Here is an 11,773-nt window from a genome sequence, read left to right as displayed (position 1 = left end):
ACAATATGTTAATTTCATAATATATAATAAACATATATTGTAATTTTGAATCAGCATCTTGTTAAATATATGTAGTATTATGAAAACCAATTTTAACCTGTATATGTTAAAAAAAAGAATAGGAAGTCTATGGTTTTTAACATACTAGATCATTTAAAAAATTCTGTCATTTTTAGTGGCTGAATTTAAAATTACTTCATACAGAAAGCACCAACAATAGATCACTTATGTAATCGCTATCATTATCACATTTTCTCATCTGGAAAATCATGCAATCGTAGTAATTTGTGCAACATTTATCTTTTTCGTGATTTTTTTTTTTTTTTTTTTTTTTTTTTTTGTGATTGCTTGTTGTTATTGTTATTCTACATAAAAAAGGTTAGGGCAATTACCTTAGCAATGTTAACCTTAGGTTAACTTTTTAATTCAGAAAAGAAATGATTTGAGCATAATTACTCGATTTTTTTCTACATGGACAATTTGTTTATTAAACTAAAAGTTATTATCTTTCGAGAAGAAAGGATTGACATATTTACGGAACAACACTGAATTTAAAATATACCTGTTTGAGATTTGAAGTGAAATAAAAACATACAAGGTATTCTGAAATCAAAAACTGGCCATTTTCCGATTTTTAGCTCTACAGAAAACCGAAGGAAAATGTTTCGTTATTTCATTACGTCCTAAATACATACTTTAAATTTGATTTATTTACTATAATAAACAAAAGAGTACCACCCACCTCCTTGAATTATGTAGTATTAATCTAATAGTTGGATATTGTTCGGAGAACAGCCTTAACGCCCAAAAATGGACAAATAGCTTATTATACACAGATAGTATTTTATTCTCGAGTGTCAAGATGTAGAAACATCTTTTTACTCGGCTTATGATAAAGATCGGTGGGGGAGAAAGAGAAGGGTGAAAGGAGTGTTGGAGGCGGATGAAAGAGAGTGAAGTCCGCACTAGCGGCGGCGAAAAAAGGGGGGTGTCAAGTTCAGTGTCGTTATAAGGTGTAGCCGCGGGTGGTAAAACCGCAGAGTCAGTTTAGCGTGAATGAGTCAATTAAGGTTGTGATTCTTATGTGGGAAGGATGTCACATGGGTAACAATGTTTTTGTCTGGGACGCGGGGAGTGTCTGAGAGTGCTAATAAGGCTATTACTGTGGGTTTGTACTGAATAAAAGAAGTTGACCGCTAATCGTTTAATATACTCTTGAATAAGTTCATTCAAAGGTCTCTGTGAATATAGATGTTGGGAATATACCAAGGAGCATTGATAATTTCTCGTAGAATTTTATTTTGTAGAATTTGTAATTGTTTTATATTGGTTTTAGCTGCATGTCCCCAGATCGGTGCTGCATACAGGAGAGCTGGGCGCAGTATGGAGCGATATAGAATTAATTTTTTTGTAGTAGATAAGTTGCTTTTTCTACCAAGAAGAGGTCGCATAGTAGCTGTGATGATTTTAAATTTTTGTACTACGGACCGGAAATGGGTTCTGAAGGTAAGTTTTTGGTCAAGGGTGACTCCAAGGTATTTGGTTTCATTAATCCAGTCTATTTCTTCGTCAAATATTTCAGGGGGTGGAGGATAGTATTTCATGTTTCCTTTACGGAAAATTATTGCCTTAGTTTTATCAGTGTTAATTTTAATCCTCCAAAGGGTAAGCCATTTTTCCAGTTTTATGAGATAGTTTTGGAGTTGGTTTCTTACGGCGATAATTGTGCAGGCTTTAGTAAGTATGGCGGTGTCATCGGCAAAGAGTGCAAGATGAACAGAAGGGTCTTTAGGGATGTCTTGTGTATAAATATTAAAAAGGTACGGCGAAAGTGCCGACCCCTGTGGGACACCAGCATTGATTACTCTGGTGGTTGAGTAAGCAGTACCGATTTTGATTCTGAATGTTCTGTTGCTGAGAAAAGAGGCTATTAAGCGAATAAAATGATCTGGAAAATTGAGAGTGATTAGTTTGTAAATAAGGCCTCGATGCCATACCCTGTCAAAAGCTTTCGCGATATCGAGAAATATAGCACCGGTCGGAAGCTTGCAGTTGTAGCCTTCAGTGATAATGTTGATAACTCTAAGAAGTTGGATGCAAGTGCTATGATGATTACGAAAACCGAATTGTTCTTCTGGGAGAAAATTCATGGAAGGGTGAATTTTTTGGATGTGGAAAAGAAGGATTTTCTCAGTAACTTTAGACTTTTTAGTGGCTAAGTAAACTGATAGGGCGATAGTTCTGTGGGAGAGTTGGATTTTGTTGCGGTTTAGCAAAAACAATTATTATAGCTTGCTTCCATGAGTTAGGAAAATGAGCGAATTTAACGTTGTTGATTATCTTAATTAGGCAGGGAAGAGCGTTGATCGGAAAATGCTTCAGTGCTTTGGTCGAGATGCCATCGTGCCCTGGGGCTTTCTTCGTTTGTAAGGCGCTGATGGTGTTAGCAACGATTGTTGGGGTAGTCAGGAAAGTGAAGTTGTACGGAGCAGGGGTATTAAGGAAGTTATTGACCACCTGGTTGACCCGTTCAATATGGTTATTGTCGTACGGAGTGGGATTAAGAGTGAATATATCTTCCATATAGTCCGCAAAAGATTTAGCTTTTTCTTCTTCTGTATATGAAATTCCACTAGGTCCATGGATAGGTGGAATAGGTTTATAAGGTTTCTTGAATTTGCGGGAAATGTCAAATAGGGAATTGTCCTCTATAGCTAGGTTATTTAGGAAATTGGTCCATTTTTGGTTTTTGAAGTTCTTGATTCTTCTGTTGATTTCTTTCTGCATAGAGTTTAGTTCATGTTTGAGTTGTGGATCCCTGGTGGTTTGCCATCTTTTACGGATCCGGTTTTTCTCTTTAATACTATTTCTTATATCGGAAGGGAGGGGAAGGAAAGGCTTGTTCACATAAAAAGTATTGGTGGCTTCCTTTAAAGCAGAATTGATGCTGTTGGTAAATTTTGAGAGTTCGTGTTCTAAATCTTCTTTGTTGTTGATGCATGGGTTACCTTGTATGGAGTTATTGAGAATTTCAGAGTATTTGACCAATTTGTAACTCCTATACTTCTGTCAAGTGAGGGGAGGTTTTTATTAATGGGGATTTCAAATACAATGGGGTTGTGGTCGGAAGACAGGGCTGAAATTACAGAGTATTGCATCTGTTAGTAATGTTACTTGAGATGAAGAAGTCAATTGTGGTGGCGCTATTGTACCTGTAATGGGTGGGCTCGTCTGGAGCATGAATGTTATAATTATTTGATTGAATGCGTTTAAATATGTCATTTCCTTTTTTGTTAGCAGGTCCTCGGTTCCAGCAGGAGTGTTTGGCGTTGAAGTCCCCTCCGACAATGGTAGAAGTATTAGAATTAAGGAGGTGAATAAATTTTGTTCGCTGGGATTATTATTTGGTGGGATGTATATATTCGAAATTTTGAATTTTTTATGTTCTATTACAATTTCTATTGTGTTACTTTCGAAAGTGGTGCTGGGATTAGGAATTTGAGAGTGTTTGAGTGTTTTATGCTCCTTTTAACAAATGTGATGATGCCACCGCCTCTTCCTGTCTCACGATCCGTACGGTAGGTGTTATAATTAGCATAAAATACTTTGAATGCTGGTTTAAAATGAGTCTCTTGTATGAGTATTACGTCAGGTTCAATTTCAATAATGAGGTTGGATAATTCATCTTTTTTATGGTAAAGACCATTAGCGTTCCAAGTAAGGATTTTTATGTTGCATCTGTTCTTGAATTTATTAGAATTAAAGATGATTTCCTATTTTTTCAATGATTTCGACTACTGCAATTATTTTATCAAGAGGTGATTTCTTGGTTTTAATGTTTTTGAGTCCTTGTAACACTATTTTCCAAATTGTTTTTAGCGAACAGAAGTCAAAGAGGTCTGACAGGGAGGATTCTGCGGTGCTGGTAGTTTCTTCTGTTAGATTTTCGTTTTGAATGGAGGTTTGAGAGAGATTTTCGTTACTGTTTGATGTCAGCGGAGGAAAGTCTTGTCTTCTGTTAGTCCAGGGATTGGTTGCTGGTGGAGGACAGGGTTGTAACTGAACTTGTTTGTTTTTTGGTCTGGCTGTGCAATTTGAGAAGTTGGTTGGGTGAGGACCTTTGCAGTGATAACATGTGGCTGGCTGGTCGCGACTACGGGTGCTTTCTATAGATTTGTGATTGCCACCGCAACGGACGCATACCCAGTCTCTGGTGCAGAGCAGGGAACTGTGAAAAAATCCCTGGCATCTATAGCATTGTGGAGGGCAAGGTTTCTTGCGTAATGATTCTATTGTTACGTTCATATAACCTATGCGTTTGATTTTGAATACTTCCTTATTTTCTTCTGATTTTGGTATATGTACTAAGAAAAGCGGCATTGGTTTATTTTCTTTTCTGTTTCTTAATAGTGTAATAAAGTTAACCTTGAATCCTTTCTCAAGAAGTTCTTGAGTGATGGTTTGGGGACCTGTGGTGATGGGTAAGCCTCTTATTATGACTTTTAAAACTTTATCTTCGGGCAATAAGTAGGTCTGGGCTTTAAGCTTTGTTTCTTCAACTATTTTGCGAATGAATCGATGTGAGTCAGAGTCTGCAGGCTGTATTTCAAGGCGGCGTCCTTTTAAGGTGCCAGTTAGCTCTTTTCCGGTTTGCTTGTTTAAGTTTTTTAAGAATTCATCCGCTTTTGGTACGTCATCTACGACAATAATTGGCACTTTATCAATTCTGCTTGTTTTGGGGCTGGAGTTTGGTTTTCTATTTACGGGAATGGTGTCACTTTTGTTTGGTTGGTCTTTTGGGGTGGTAGTGAGCTGAGTGGCTGATTCATCTTCGTTGTCCAAATGCATGTCGTCTATTTGGTTCTTTAATTGTTTATATCGATTGCTGGTTTTGAGGGAAGGCTCCTCATCGGAGTCAGAATCCGTTTGTCTATGGCGCAAATTTCTTTTTATTTGTTCTTTGAAACCACTAGTGGATTGAAGTATGTCGCAGAAGTTTTTAATCTCTTCAAATTGTTTAGCGAGCTTTTCGTTAGAGGTTTGTAATTCGTTTATTTTTGCATTGGACATCTCGTTTTCCTGCATACGCAGTTGATTAATTGCTTTTACAAGGAGAAAGTTTAGTTCTTTTTTATCACTAGTGGACATATCACATTTGGGTCGTTACGGATATCTTGGATATCTTCCACCAAGTATCTGGTAGTTTCGACGTCATTGGATAAAGTAATTTTGTGACTTAATATTTGGAGAACGTTGGGTTCATCATTGAGATGTCTCATGTGAGGATTTTCTGAGTTTGGAGGTGAATTTTCCATGTTTGTGTTATTATTAGTTACAGTTATGTCTGTAGTGTCATATTGATTAATCATGTGAGGCAAATAAGTTGGAAAAAAGGCCTAACTAGAGGCCGTACCCGGAGGTACCCTTATCAGCACGGTGAATAAAGAAAATCAGAAGAAAGAATAAAATACGACCTGTTTTATCCAGCGAAGGATGCAGCAGTGGAGTTAAGGCGACGCTTTTGCGAGGCGAAAGCCAAAGACAAAGCAACCCAAAGCCCGTGAGGCGAGGTCGATGAATTCGGTACAGTAGCGGGGGTGGCAGCAACGCAAGGAAACGGAGGCGTATTTCCAAACCCTACCCCACTTTTCGAATTTTTGACGTCACAGAAATATCGACTAGTTTCACCTGGCAAGACGCCTACCCCACTTTTGACTACAACGGAGCGCTTTCCAAAGAATTATGCTGCTGAATAGTGTGTTTAGGTGCTAATTGTGAGATTTTCGCAATTTAAATTATTATGAGTGGGAATTTACGCAAAATCTTTAGTGAATGGTTATTGTTTATCGCCGTAGAGTATTTGAGGAAAGAGGGGAATAATTCACTGCTGATGTATACATTAACAGTATGAAAAATCTGGAAGGTGATACTCGGCAATAAATGTGCTGCATTTCATCGCAAAATTCAGCGACGCCAGTAAAACAAACGAAAGTGTTCGAAAAACTTATCCACATCTGAAGCCACTATACAAAAATTGTATGTGTGCCAATACAGCAATTTAAATTAAAAAAAAAATTGCAGGAAACTTCAGATCAAGGAATAAGAATTGCAGTGCCTCTATGTGCTTAAAAACTACGAAGCATTCTGCAGACTTTCGTGCCAAAATCAATTTTGACAAATAGATTAATACATTTTATTGTTCCTTTTAGTGTATATATTTCAAAATTATTAAAATAACTTGAACAGTTGTTTAATTGCTTAACACAGCAATAAAATTCATTTATAAAGATATACAAGGAACTTCATAATTCATTAATTCATTGCTTTGGTGAACAACTGAAATTTACTAAATTGCCTAACTTTATAACATTAAATATCTTTGTAATGCTCTTTTTTATAAAAGCTTAACTACTTCTAAAAGATAACTACTAACTAAAAGCTTAGCTACTTACTATTTATTTGTTATACATTAAAATATTTTCTGATTTATTTACTAAATGCGTAATCAATCATCAGGATTATTAAATGTATTAAGAATTTAATACCTGCTTGTGCAGTGTGAATGCATGTTTGTGTGATGAACTTTGATTTTCATGAACGAAAAAGAAATACAATCTCCGAATAAATACTTTTTTGTTTTCCAATTGCTGTGTTTAGCTGTAAAAGTAAATTCACTTCAAGTATGTGTCTGTGTAATTTTGACGATGTAAATGCTGAAATGTATGTATAGTAAACCTCAACAAAAAAATATCCAGAAAGCTCTTGAAATTTTGGATAGCTGAGCATATAAAAAATGAAATATTGTAATAATTTAATGGAAGAATAAACTACTAGTCTAAAATCATAAAAACAGTTCATCTTATTTGTATCAACTTGATTATCAAAAGCCAATATTTAATATTATGCACGATTTTGAAAAAAATGTATGCCGCTGATCTTTGGAATATGATAACGGGTGACTTTTACAATGGTTGTTATGTGGATTAAGACTGCAAGTTGAGACTTAATAATGAACAATAGTAATCTGAAAATTTGAAGTAGTAATTTTATATCCAACAATCTCTGCCAAATAACTTCCATGTTTTAAGTAATTAAAAAATATATTTTTAACCACTTATTATTAATTTTTAAAGAACATTCTATAATTTAAATTTTATTTACTTTCATCTATTTTTAATGCTTGCCATTATAAATTTCATACTATGTACTTTTTTAAGATTTCATAGTTATTTTATGTAAGAAAGGGATTTATGTGCAACAGATATACAGTGAAAATCATTTAACATAAAACTGAGGGGTCTGAAATATTTTTTCGTGTTAAAGAATATTGAAAAGAAAAGAACAAAAAAAATATATATATATATATATATATATATATTCAACAAAATTAAGCTTATTAGAGTACATTTTATTTACATAGATATGTATATATGCATGTATTTAATAAAAACCAAAGAAACAAAAACATCCACAAGAACTTAATGGAATTGAATACAAAATTTTCAAGTTTTTGAAAAACAAAACATTTTTTGAGTTTTGGGAAAATAATCTGATATTTTTCTTTGCATTGTCTTTTTTAGCATTTTCGCCTCGCACGGATTTCTCCCCTATATCGGGCTTAAGAGGGAAATTTTGTAAAGCCTCTTTTCATGTCATTTCCCTCTTGGCGTCAAAAAAAATCCTTCCGAGATTCAAGATGGCGGAAAAAATTGCGCCAAGTGCCGGTTATCTGAGTCTTTCCAACTACTGCAACGAATTCTTCCGATAGTACAGTAGGACAGTTCATTAATACAGAAACTTTCTCAAACATTTCATTAAGTGTCAGCTTAGTTTCAATATCCTACTTCTCCATTTCTTTCGTCACCGAAGAATCTGATACTTTTGAGAATCGTGTGTAATGAAAATAATTTTCCTTCATCCTTGGAGTCGCTGAATTCTGTGCAGTGCAACATATGAGCCAAACTCACTAATTTTTACTGACACTGCCATGTATTCATCACTGAATTCCAAAGCTAACTGATGAGAGATGAGATGTTTGTGTGGCGTTTGTAGACGTGGAAGGCGAAAGTACCGTAGATAAACAAAACGGCTCGTGTCACAGGCTATTCCGAGGGTATTTCAAAGCCAAATTAGCCTCTTTTCTACGAAACATGTGAAACCACCTCTTTCATTTCACACCCCGTTTAAATCTCGCCTGCGATACCAGTGTTTTCTGTATTTTGTTCATTTCCAGAAAGGATATCTTTTCGTGTTAAGCGATTTTGTTTCGTGTTAAGAGAAACAAAATCCATGAAAACACATGGTAGTTTGTCGGGACCGTTGCATTATTTCGTGTTCACCGATATTTCGCGTTAAACTTATTCCACTGTATACAGATGTGTTTGGACTATGTATATACAAATAATGTTTTAAAAGGAAAATTTATAATCCTTCCAAAAATGTTTGTGCATTATGCTGCTAAAAATTGATCAGTTATTATATAAAGAAAGAAATTTAGAACCAATTTTTCAGAAAGAATAAAAATTGAAATTAAAATTAACTTGATAAAATCCTGTTTAGACTAGTAAAATCTTTTTAAATTGGAAGATATTTTTAACTTTTGATTTTACTTGCCCCCTCCCCCCATTTTCCTTTGCTACTGCTGTTTGATAAGAGGTTCTAGTAAAGTTTTGTGTTAAAATTATTTTGAACTTTCAAAGATTTTCCACTGCAGGATTTTAATTTTTTCTACATTTTTAAGGGCATGTTTTCTTTCTTTTTTTTTCTTTTTTTGGTGAACTATTAAGATAAAAAAATATATTGAAATGGTTCATGAGCTGATTCTGGATACAGAGAAGAAAGGATTTTGTTTTAGAAGGGGAAATGTAATTAAATTCGACATACCTCCTCTTGATGGTATTATGTTAAAGTTGGTTGGATTCCTCACCTTTCTTGTTCTTTTATACTACTTTTTTTTGGTTTTTCTTGTGATGGTTTATTTTAACATGTTGACTACCGTGGGGGCCACTGGCAACGCGACCAATAGTAAAGTACATAACTAGAATAAATATTGATACTGATAAATTTTTAAATAGTACCATTGTTACTATAATGGTTTGAAGAATAATAAATCGTAAAAATTGAAATTATAAATCACAAAAATGGTCTACAGATGTTTGGAGATCACTGGTGACCCCCAGCATGAAGCACAATTATATAACATTATTTTCTGTAGATATTTCGACATAATATATATCGCATAATAAAAATTTCAAGTTGGCGTCATGGGCAAATTACGTAAAATGCACGCGGCAGTCAACGTGTTAATTTTTACATTTTAAAGTATTCTTGTTTTACATTTATAAGATTTTATGAAGATCATTTGAACTTCAATTTTTAAGTCTTTGGGAAAAGTTGGTTCCAAATTTCTTTATATACTATATATAAGAACTCCTACACTCCTAGAAAAAACTAATTTATAAATTTATTTATCCCACATTTTCATTTTGAAACATTTTAGTACATGCTTTTCCTCAATATTTTAAAAGTTGATTTTTTGTTGAACTGAAATATGTAATATGGAAAAATTCTATCAAAAAACATAACTCAGAATCAAAACAGGAGATAAATAGAGATAGTAATAATGTGGGGTATTTGATTCTCTTCCCCTAATAGTCATTTGAAACATTTTAGCGTGTTTTTCCATTCAGCTGAAACAGTAAAAATATAGAAAAATTCCCATAGAAACATAATTCGGCTGAGAAACAAAACAGGCAAAAAATTGGGTTGGCGTCAGGAAACTGATTGGTCTAAAACAGAGCTTCTTAAACGTTTTTTCAGTCGTGAGCCTTTTTTATCATAGATTTTTTTTCACGACCCCAAAATATTTACGAAAATTTTGTGGGACCCTATAAGCATTGCGAAAATCTGACACACGTGCGAGTGAAACTGTCAATTTTTTCACTTGTATTGTAAGATAGTATTGCAGTTTTAGGTCATATCTTTAATTTCTCATTTTAAGACATAGAACAATGTGAAATTTTAATTAATTAACAGACAAAATGACAGCGTCACATGCAAAGCAAGTAAAGTGAACATTTATATTATAAACAGAATGCGTTGAAACATTTATGTTTTTCTCTTTGTCTGTATGGTCTTATCTTTATCTTGTGGTTGCTTGCTAAGTTCTTTTTATAATAATTTAAATAGCAAAATCAAAAAGCAAGAATCAATATTTTTCATATATAACATCTTTATTATTCTTTGTAGCCCTCGCTAACTCCTTACTGATTTTATGGCATGACAACTTTCTGAAACTAAACTGAAACTAAAGGTGAAGTGAAAGTAGTAGTCATTATCTAGTAGAAGTAGTTGTAGTTATTATGACCAATAATAATTGTTGCCTACATCACTCCCCTACCAGTAACAAAGTTACGTTACTCTGAAAACATGGTGGGAGAGAAGATACAAATATCTATACAAATAACACTGATACAAATATATAAATTGAAATTATGTACACAAAAAAAAACATAATTAAGTTTTAAATTAATATGAAAGAGTTATAAGTTCAAGAAGAGTCAATAACGTCACTGAAACGAACTGGAAGTTTTACTTGTCTTCCACATCGTGTTAATTTTTTAGGTTGTTCTAGTTGCTGACTTGGCACTGATGTTTGCTTACTTGTCACAGATGTATGATCACTTTTTGAAGTTGGAGACAAAAGTTCATTAGGTTGTAACATATAAGCTGGTTTTAACCTATCCACAGAGATACTAACTTGTTTATTTTTAATTGATAGAAGAAAATATTTCGGGGTTCTTTGCAGTACCAAAAAGGGTCCTTCATATGGGGGCTCCAAAGGTTTTTTTACTCTGTCAACCCGCAGAAACACGTACGAGCACGTGTACAAATCTTTTGGGATGAAAATCTTTTGTTTACATTTGGATTTGGATTGATAGGGCTTTAAAAGGGCCATCTGATTTCGAAGATTACTTACAAAATTATCATTAGATATTGGCATGTTTGATTCTTCAAAGAATTTGCCAGGTAATTTAATAGTTTTGCCATAAACCATTTCAGCTATTGTATACTTGCAGTCCTCATGTAGAGCAGCTCGCAAACCCATAAGAACTGTTGGTAATGTTTCTGTCCAATGAAGAGAATTATGACATCTAATAGCTGCTTTTAAAGTACGGTGTAGACGTTCAATTTTCCCATTACTCTGAGGATGGTAAGAAGTTGTATGGTTTACTTTTACTCCACATAGCGAAGCCAAATTTCGAAACAGTTCCGAAATGAATGGAGTTCCTCTGTCAGTAATAACACAAGAAGGTACACCAAATCGTGTTATCCAATGTTCATAAAAGGCTCTTGCTATATTTTCTGCTGTGATATTTGATAACGGTACCACTTCCATCCAAGAGGTAAACCGATCAATACACGTCAAACAATAAGTGTATCCATTAGAAGGTGAATAAGGCCCAATTAAATCAATGCGCACAACACTAAATCTTTCGTCTGGTGCTTGATATTGAGAATATTCTGATTTTGTATGTTTAGTTACTTTATTTTTCTGACAATCGATACAAGTTTGAGCCCACTGTTTAACATCTTTTTTTATATCCGGCCAAATGAATCTTTTAGTAATCTCTTTTACAGTACTTCGGATTCCAGGGTGAGCTAAACCATGAATTGCATTAAATATTTTCATCCGAAAAGTTTGAGGTATGAATGGTCTGATATTAGAAGTAGAGGTATCGCAATATAAGAGTTTTCCTGATGGTAATTGGTG

Source organism: Stegodyphus dumicola, chromosome 5, assembly GCF_044657685.1.
Source record: "Stegodyphus dumicola isolate Sdum_Otavi_A_Nest chromosome 5, ASM4465768v1".
Taxonomy (NCBI): Eukaryota; Metazoa; Arthropoda; class Arachnida; order Araneae; family Eresidae; genus Stegodyphus; species Stegodyphus dumicola.
This window is presented reverse-complemented; position numbering follows the sequence as displayed.